This window comes from Phasianus colchicus, chromosome 3, assembly GCF_987193195.1.
Source record: "Phasianus colchicus chromosome 3, bPhaCol1.hap1.1, whole genome shotgun sequence".
Classification (NCBI taxonomy): domain Eukaryota; kingdom Metazoa; phylum Chordata; class Aves; order Galliformes; family Phasianidae; genus Phasianus; species Phasianus colchicus.
The window spans coordinates 44,948,580-44,955,654 of record NC_143438.1 but is presented as its reverse complement, the minus strand read 5'-3'; positions in this window follow the sequence as shown (position 1 = coordinate 44,955,654).

The window sequence follows — 7,075 nt, the reverse complement described above, 5'->3', positions numbered from 1 at the left end:
ATTAAGTCAGCACTGTCAGGCTGTCAGAGTGCGTGGCGGTGATACCTACCTTGTCAGCACTAGCTGAGCTGAGCCGAGCTCCTGGTGTGCCCCTATGAGCCTCCAGAGTCAGAAGCAGGGCAGCTGGGCACTGCAGCAGCTGCACACTGGCTTAGTATTAAGAATGTGCTGTAGGTCTTGGCAACAAAATTATTAGCGTATGACTGGAAGAATCTTTCAACTAGAATCCCTTCTGTATGTACTTTGGTCATTTCTAAAATATGTATGTAGAGCAAAATTTCTTATTCTAGCATTGCAGTGTTTGGCTTCATTTCCCATCTGCTACACAGCACAGTAGTACCAAAAGAGAGATGGAATAAAGTAGGTAAGTATTTTCTGCATAGGATAAACCTACATAATGCCATTACATTATACTTCCTTATTCCTCCCCTCTGGATACACAAACACCTAAATATAAGTTAAATGCTTTGAAAATGATAACAGTAATCAGAAGCATGTCCTTGACCATTCATCTCTGGCAGAGACATAAGGAATTCCTGAAACTTTACCCTGTTTATATGTATTTTATGGTATTACAAGACACAAAGAAAGGTCTCTCTTGCTTTTCTTTGTCGTCCCCCCCCCCCCCTTTTCTTTCTTAATTTCCAGATAATATTGCTTATATTTCAAATTCTTTTCCTTCAGTCAGATGATGGTGCTCTTTCTTAATGAATAGTAGTTATTTTCATAGAATCATAGAATCATAGAATGGTTTGGGTTGAAAGGGATCTTAAAGCCCATCCAGTCCTAACTCCATATCATGAGCAGGGCTGCCACCCACCAGATCCTCAGCTGCCCTGGGCAACCTCTTCCACAGCTTCACCATCCTCCAAGTAAACAATTTCCCCCTGACATCTAACCTATATCTCCAATCTTTTAGTTAAAACCATTCCCCCTTGTCTTATCACTATCTGCCCATGTAAAAGGTCAGTTTCCCTCCTGTTTCTAAGCTCCCTTTTATTATTATTTGTTAATATTGTTAGTCTTTCCATAACCCAGATGGACATTTCTAAGGGAATGACTACATGTATGCTTGCAGCTGTGGTCAAAACATAGTGCAGCCAAACACTGTCATGAGTATATGTGACACACCCAAAACTCACTTCCAAACAGTGTTGGGGCTGCATTTTAAGAGCTCATTTTAGTTCTTAGATCTCTCCATGAGAATCAAAATGCCTGTTGTTGCATGATTAGCCAAGACCCAGCAGACACCCACTGAAGCTGTGTGTAGGTATCTGGGTTCACATCCTTGGTAACTGTTCTCTCTTGACAAAAGCAGAATGGATTGGAATTGTGATTCTGAACCTGCTTGATAACTTTTTAATAAGGTTTTCTTTTTCTCATTATAGACACAAATTTCAGATCTAGGGTTCTGGTGTATCCAGAGCTCTTTCCAAAGTTACCTTTGATTATATTCACTCGTGATTCTAGTCTTGAAGAGACTGTAATTTCTTCCTCACATTTTGAAAGGTTAATCTCATTAGCAGTAAGAGGTCACATCATATGGTTAAAGAAAAATAGTAACATATGTCTAAATTTCCTGTGTGAGCAGAGTATGAAAGGAGTAAGAAGGAGTCGTCGTATCACGTACTTACCTCATCAAAATCTGGATGCTTAAATTGGATTTCCACACCACATCATTCTCAGGAGTCATCATCTCTTTCACTGGTAGGAAAGTCAAGAGAAATTGTGCTCCTAATTTATGTATCACAATGCCTTTGTATTTATGTATCACAATATTTGTATTTGATTATGTATCAAATACCTTTTAAGTGCTGCGAATATCTCTCCTTCTTCCCAGTCCCCAACTTCTTAATCTGCTAACAAACTGATGTTGCTGATTGGCCTCTAACAATGAACAACAGGAACTTCGAGAAAGCTAAAAGGGACCTGAACTCCCACCTGACCTGAACTATGAGACCTTTATGAACGGAACAGTACATGCATTTAATAAATGGGCTGAAGGACCAAAGAATGTATGGTTTTGAAGATCTAACTACAGGCAATCAAATGGTGGTGGAGCCAACAGTGTATTTCATGGAGCAAAGGCACGACTCCAGCAGAGCCAGGCAGGCAAGTGCTGTCACGAGAAGGGAGCTGCACCTGTGGCCCTTCCCAGCAGGTTTGTAAGGGACCCTGTGCTGCTGCAGCTTCCCTGCTGCTGGCTTCAGCGGCCCAAAGGTCACAGAGACCTTTAATCTGTATCTAGCTAGATGAAAGCTCCAGCAAGTACACCTAGCCATGCTATAATGGCAACTTTGATTACAGCATAGGTATTTTGCGAAATAGAAGATCTCGAGAGCCGAGGTTGGGATGTGATTATACAAATTACAGGCATTCCTAAAAGCACGGAGGAAAACAAAAACAAACACAAAACGAAAAGCCCATTGATTACTCTGTTTCAATCCTGATGACCAGCTATGTCAACACATTTGCCAGGAGCCACTGCAGCCTCAGCCGCAGTAAAGGAAGCACTGCCTGGTGGAATCTCACGTTTGGTGAGTGGGCAGGAGGCATCAGAAACCTCCACTGATGAGGACAGAGGTAAGGAATGTGGTGCTGGCCTTGCTGCTTCTCCTTTGGCAAATAGCTAGCTCTCAGAAAGCATAATTAAGTTTCTGTCTTCACAGTGTGATTTCCATTTGCTCCCTTAAGTTTAAAAATAGTGAAACAATTTCAGCAATTGATTATGCTCTCAACTAAATTAGAGTGCAGAGGAATTAGGGGTTACTTCTCTTGTTGTCACCCAGTAACAAAGTGCCCTTTTCTTCTTGCCCTTGCAGCAGGACACTGCTGCCGTCTCCCTGCCTGTGGCACTGGTGGTCAGGGTAAGTTTTCTGTCACTTTTTCATTCATATACCATCTGGAGCCTTTAGGTCTGTTTCTACCCATGGGCCTGCCATTCCTTGCCTACATGGTCTTGTGAAATGGGAACTGGTTGGTCTTTACAAACATCTTTCACAACGCTTTAACTTGGCTGGTTCCAGTGGAAATCCTCTAGATTTACTGGGAACTAAAGCAGCCTTGGGGGTTATGTGGGTTATAGACCTCCAGTGTATGTGGGCGATGTTCGCTGACTCAAAAATATCTTTGTCGTGGGAAAAAAATACATAAAAATAATCCTTTTCATTCTCCATTCACAGACATCTCTTTAACATTGCCCTATATTTCTCTTAAAACAATTTATTGCATAAGTTGATATTAGATATATTGGATATTGACATAAAAAGACTACTGTCTGCATTGAAGGCCAAGAATGATGAACGCGCACGGTTTATCACTATGTACTAATTGGGCATCTTTGTGATTAAATAATCCCTAATTCAGAAGCGTATCACCTGCTCTCGATATGACAGCAGTAATAACATATCTGTGCTGTGATTCTGGCATAATTTCAGCTTTTCCACAGAATTTAAATAGGGACCATATATTGCAGTTAGCTTCGGGCTCCAGCAGCTCTCTGTGAATAACGAAGAGGAAGTGATTTGCTCAGCTGGTGGAGCTGACTGCAAGGCATCATAAAGGAGGTTGGAAAAGGAATAAAGCAGCTCAAAATGGGTTAAAGATATAATAGTAATCATAATATCAAACTGCATAACAAAAATGTTTGCATTCAACTGAATATGTAGTAGATGGCACAGTGATGTCCACAGCTTTATGTTCTTCTGTTTTAATGATCTTTACCACAGCTTGAGGCCTTTTGTCTCGTCCCCTTCTCCTGACATCAGCTGGAAGAGATGGAGATTAAAACAAGGGTAATTTCCCCATGGTCGTTGCTTGGCACCATTTCTGCTTTGTTCAGCAGTGAGCTGAAGTTTAAAGGATGAAGTGCTGTCACTCAAACTGATTTCTCCCCACACCCTTCCTTACTGGGGTTAACCACTTGGCTGGTCACCAAGGGAACGGTGGCTCCCCTGCCCATCCCATGGCCTTCCTACAGCTTCACATGGGGCGCGTCACAGTAATCTCATTACAAGGTTGGATTTGCCATTGAAGCTTGAATTCCCATAACAGGAGGGGAGTGGGCTAATGCAATTAAGCAAATTAGAGTTTGGATCCATTGCATGCTATTTATCCAGTGTCATTGGGAAAGACTAGCTGGTTTACTTTCTCTGATAGAAATATTAGCAACAACAAAATACCCCAATCACTTTCCCTTATGTCACATTCATACTGCAGAACGCTCTCTGCTGTAAGGGCCTGTGCAAGTGGAAAAGTAATTAATCCCTTGACTGAAATCCTGAACTGTCTCCCTTTTTTTTGCAGTGGATCCAATTACTCATCTTAGCTGTGTAACATTTGTGGTGTTTAAGGTAAAGTAGGTAAAAGAAGAGCTTCATGGATTTTACACGGTTATTAGTTACAGTGATTTCATATCCAGGTCGTGTTTTGGTTTCTCCTTGCTTATAGTAGGTCACAGTGGGCACCAGATCAGAACAAAGTCCCATTAATTTTAAAACTATTTTGATACATAGTGCTTTATAAGTGCTATGAATTGCTGTTTTAAAGTATGCTGACTTCTCTGGAGATAACTCAGGCATGCATAGTAATTCTCTGGATATGTAGATTATTAAGTGCCTGAGATGGAGTTTTCTGCCTTTTGTCTAGGAGTTTTGAGGCTAATCCAGTTCTCCCCCTCTCCCTGCCAAGTAAACAAAGCAGCAAAGTGAACTGCAGCAAGAATCAGGAACCATAAATCTTAAACCAACATCCCAGCATGTGGGTTCCAAAGGCAGCACATCTCCCTGGCAGCCTGGGAAGTGCTGGGGACAGTGGTACCCTCCTACAGATGCTGCTGCCTTTTTGTCCGAGCATCTCTTCCTGAGAAGGCAGACAACTGAGTGGAAGACCTGGGAACCTCTTACAGATATCAGTTGCTGAGTGCACAGGAGGTGGCTGCTTGTTCCCAGTAAGAGAGGCAGCAACACTGAGTGTGCTGCCACTGCTGTTCTTCCAAATAAATCCCAGTCTGCCACTGGACACTGCAGGCAGAAGGGCTGAGAACGTGGTTTATTACTAAATAAGGTCATTGGTTATAAGCTCTGTTTCATAAAAAACATGGTCCCTATCCTAAGCTGCTTACAAAATAGACATATATTATGTAGATAGCGTATTTAGTCCTTAAGGATAATGTAATCTTAGCAGTTTTGCCTGAAAACAAGTTACTTCAAGGCTGAGTCAGTACTGAGAATGTCTGTCACAAATTTAAACATAGAATGTAGTGCAGATAATGCCGTGTTTACTTGAAAATCATCATGAAGGTATTTCAGTGTCTGCAAACTCCGAGCACATTAGAGCTGAAGTGATACAGGAGTGAAATCTGAGTGTGCTGGAGCAGAAGAGACATGACCACGGCTTACAGAGTGAGCTTGCTGCTGTGGTGACAATAGCCATACAGTTTGGCTTAAAGTGTTTTAGTATTTATGGTATCAGATTAGAGAAAGACACATCAAAAATAAAAGGGTGAGATTAATGTTCTAAAATCTAATGTTCTAATCTTTTTCCCTCCCAATACCATTACAAGATGGAAATAAGGAATGAATTATTTCCCATGCAAGTCTTACATAATGTCAGTATAAAGTAGTCACATTTTGCCTGTTTATTTTTTTCCTTTTATCATGTTCAGATTTAAATGCAGCCTTAATCCTGTATATCCTGCTTTGAAAAGCTTAGATCTGCAATGTGTTGTACAGCAGTCTTTAAAAGGCGTTATCCATTAAAAAGTGTGTGGTAGCCTTGAGATACAATATAGATTTCAATTCTTGATTATATACTTGATGGTTTTGCTTGGAAAATTTTCTTCATTTCAGACAAAGTTCAGAAACAGTGAACACTGATTAAGAAAAAATGAAAAAAGAAAGAAACAACCCATCATTTAATATCTTACTAGATTAAATATGAAGTAGTAATACAGTTTTATGGGCAAATTCACAAGAACTCTAAACAATATAAAATAAAGTACACCAACAGGCTGACCAGAGAGGCTCTGGATGCTCCGTACCTGGAGGTGTTCATGATCAGGTAGGATGGGGCCCTGGGCAGCCTGGTCTGGGCAGTACCAGATCTGGAGGTTGGTGGCAGAGGGGTCGGAACTTGATGATCCTTCGGGTCCCTTCCAACCCAAGCCATTCTATGATTCTATGATCCTATAATGGCAATTAAATCCTATCAATTTATCCTGTATTCAGAGTATTTATCATGCAGCAGGTGAGTGTGACTTGTTCTAGAGGAGGTGGGGTAGGAGAGCATGGCCCAACCCATGCCCAGGTGCTCTGGATACCAAGGCACACACCTTGCTTTACCCAACATGGTGCAACAAGTGCACTGAGCAGTAGTTACCATTTCCCCCCTCCTTCCTTGTTCTTTTTCTGATAGTCTGTTTCAAGAGAGCAGTGGGCTGGCCCAAAGGGCAAAGATGATTTTAATGCTCTGGATGAGCAGGAGATGAAGAAAGGCACAGGTATGCTTAAGGGAAAGAGTAGTAAAAGATAAATGTAATGCCAGGAGTGAGCCTGCCTTTCTGTGCTCTGGGTGTGGGTTTCTGCCATGCAGTCACGTAAGCACAGTGGGTGTTTGCTTAGACTGCAGGATCCATTCGTATCTTTATAATCTCTTCTGGAACTTGTTAAAACAGTGCCTAGCTTGAGATGATGAATGCTTTTCTTGAATGGAGAAAGTATGGGGTACAGAATCTATAATTAAAGCAACTAAAGAGAGCTGTAAAGTTACAAATGATGATAAGCTTAAAAATAATTAGTGACAAGTACCAATTTAATAGATGTTAAAGATCTTCTTCCTGCTTCAGAGGAGACGTGTTATAAAAATTGATGCACGTCTCTGGAGCGTGCCACTGCATATTCCCAGTATAAAAGTCCAAAAGAAGATACAGCCTGCTGTGTGGCAGAAGTACCGCAAGATCCAAATTCATCGCTGCTGATGGATAGCAAGAAGGATGAGTCAGGTATGCATTGTTTCCACCCGGAGATGGCTGCCATTCTGGTGTGCCATGCATTATTGTTCACTACCTGCTGCTGAA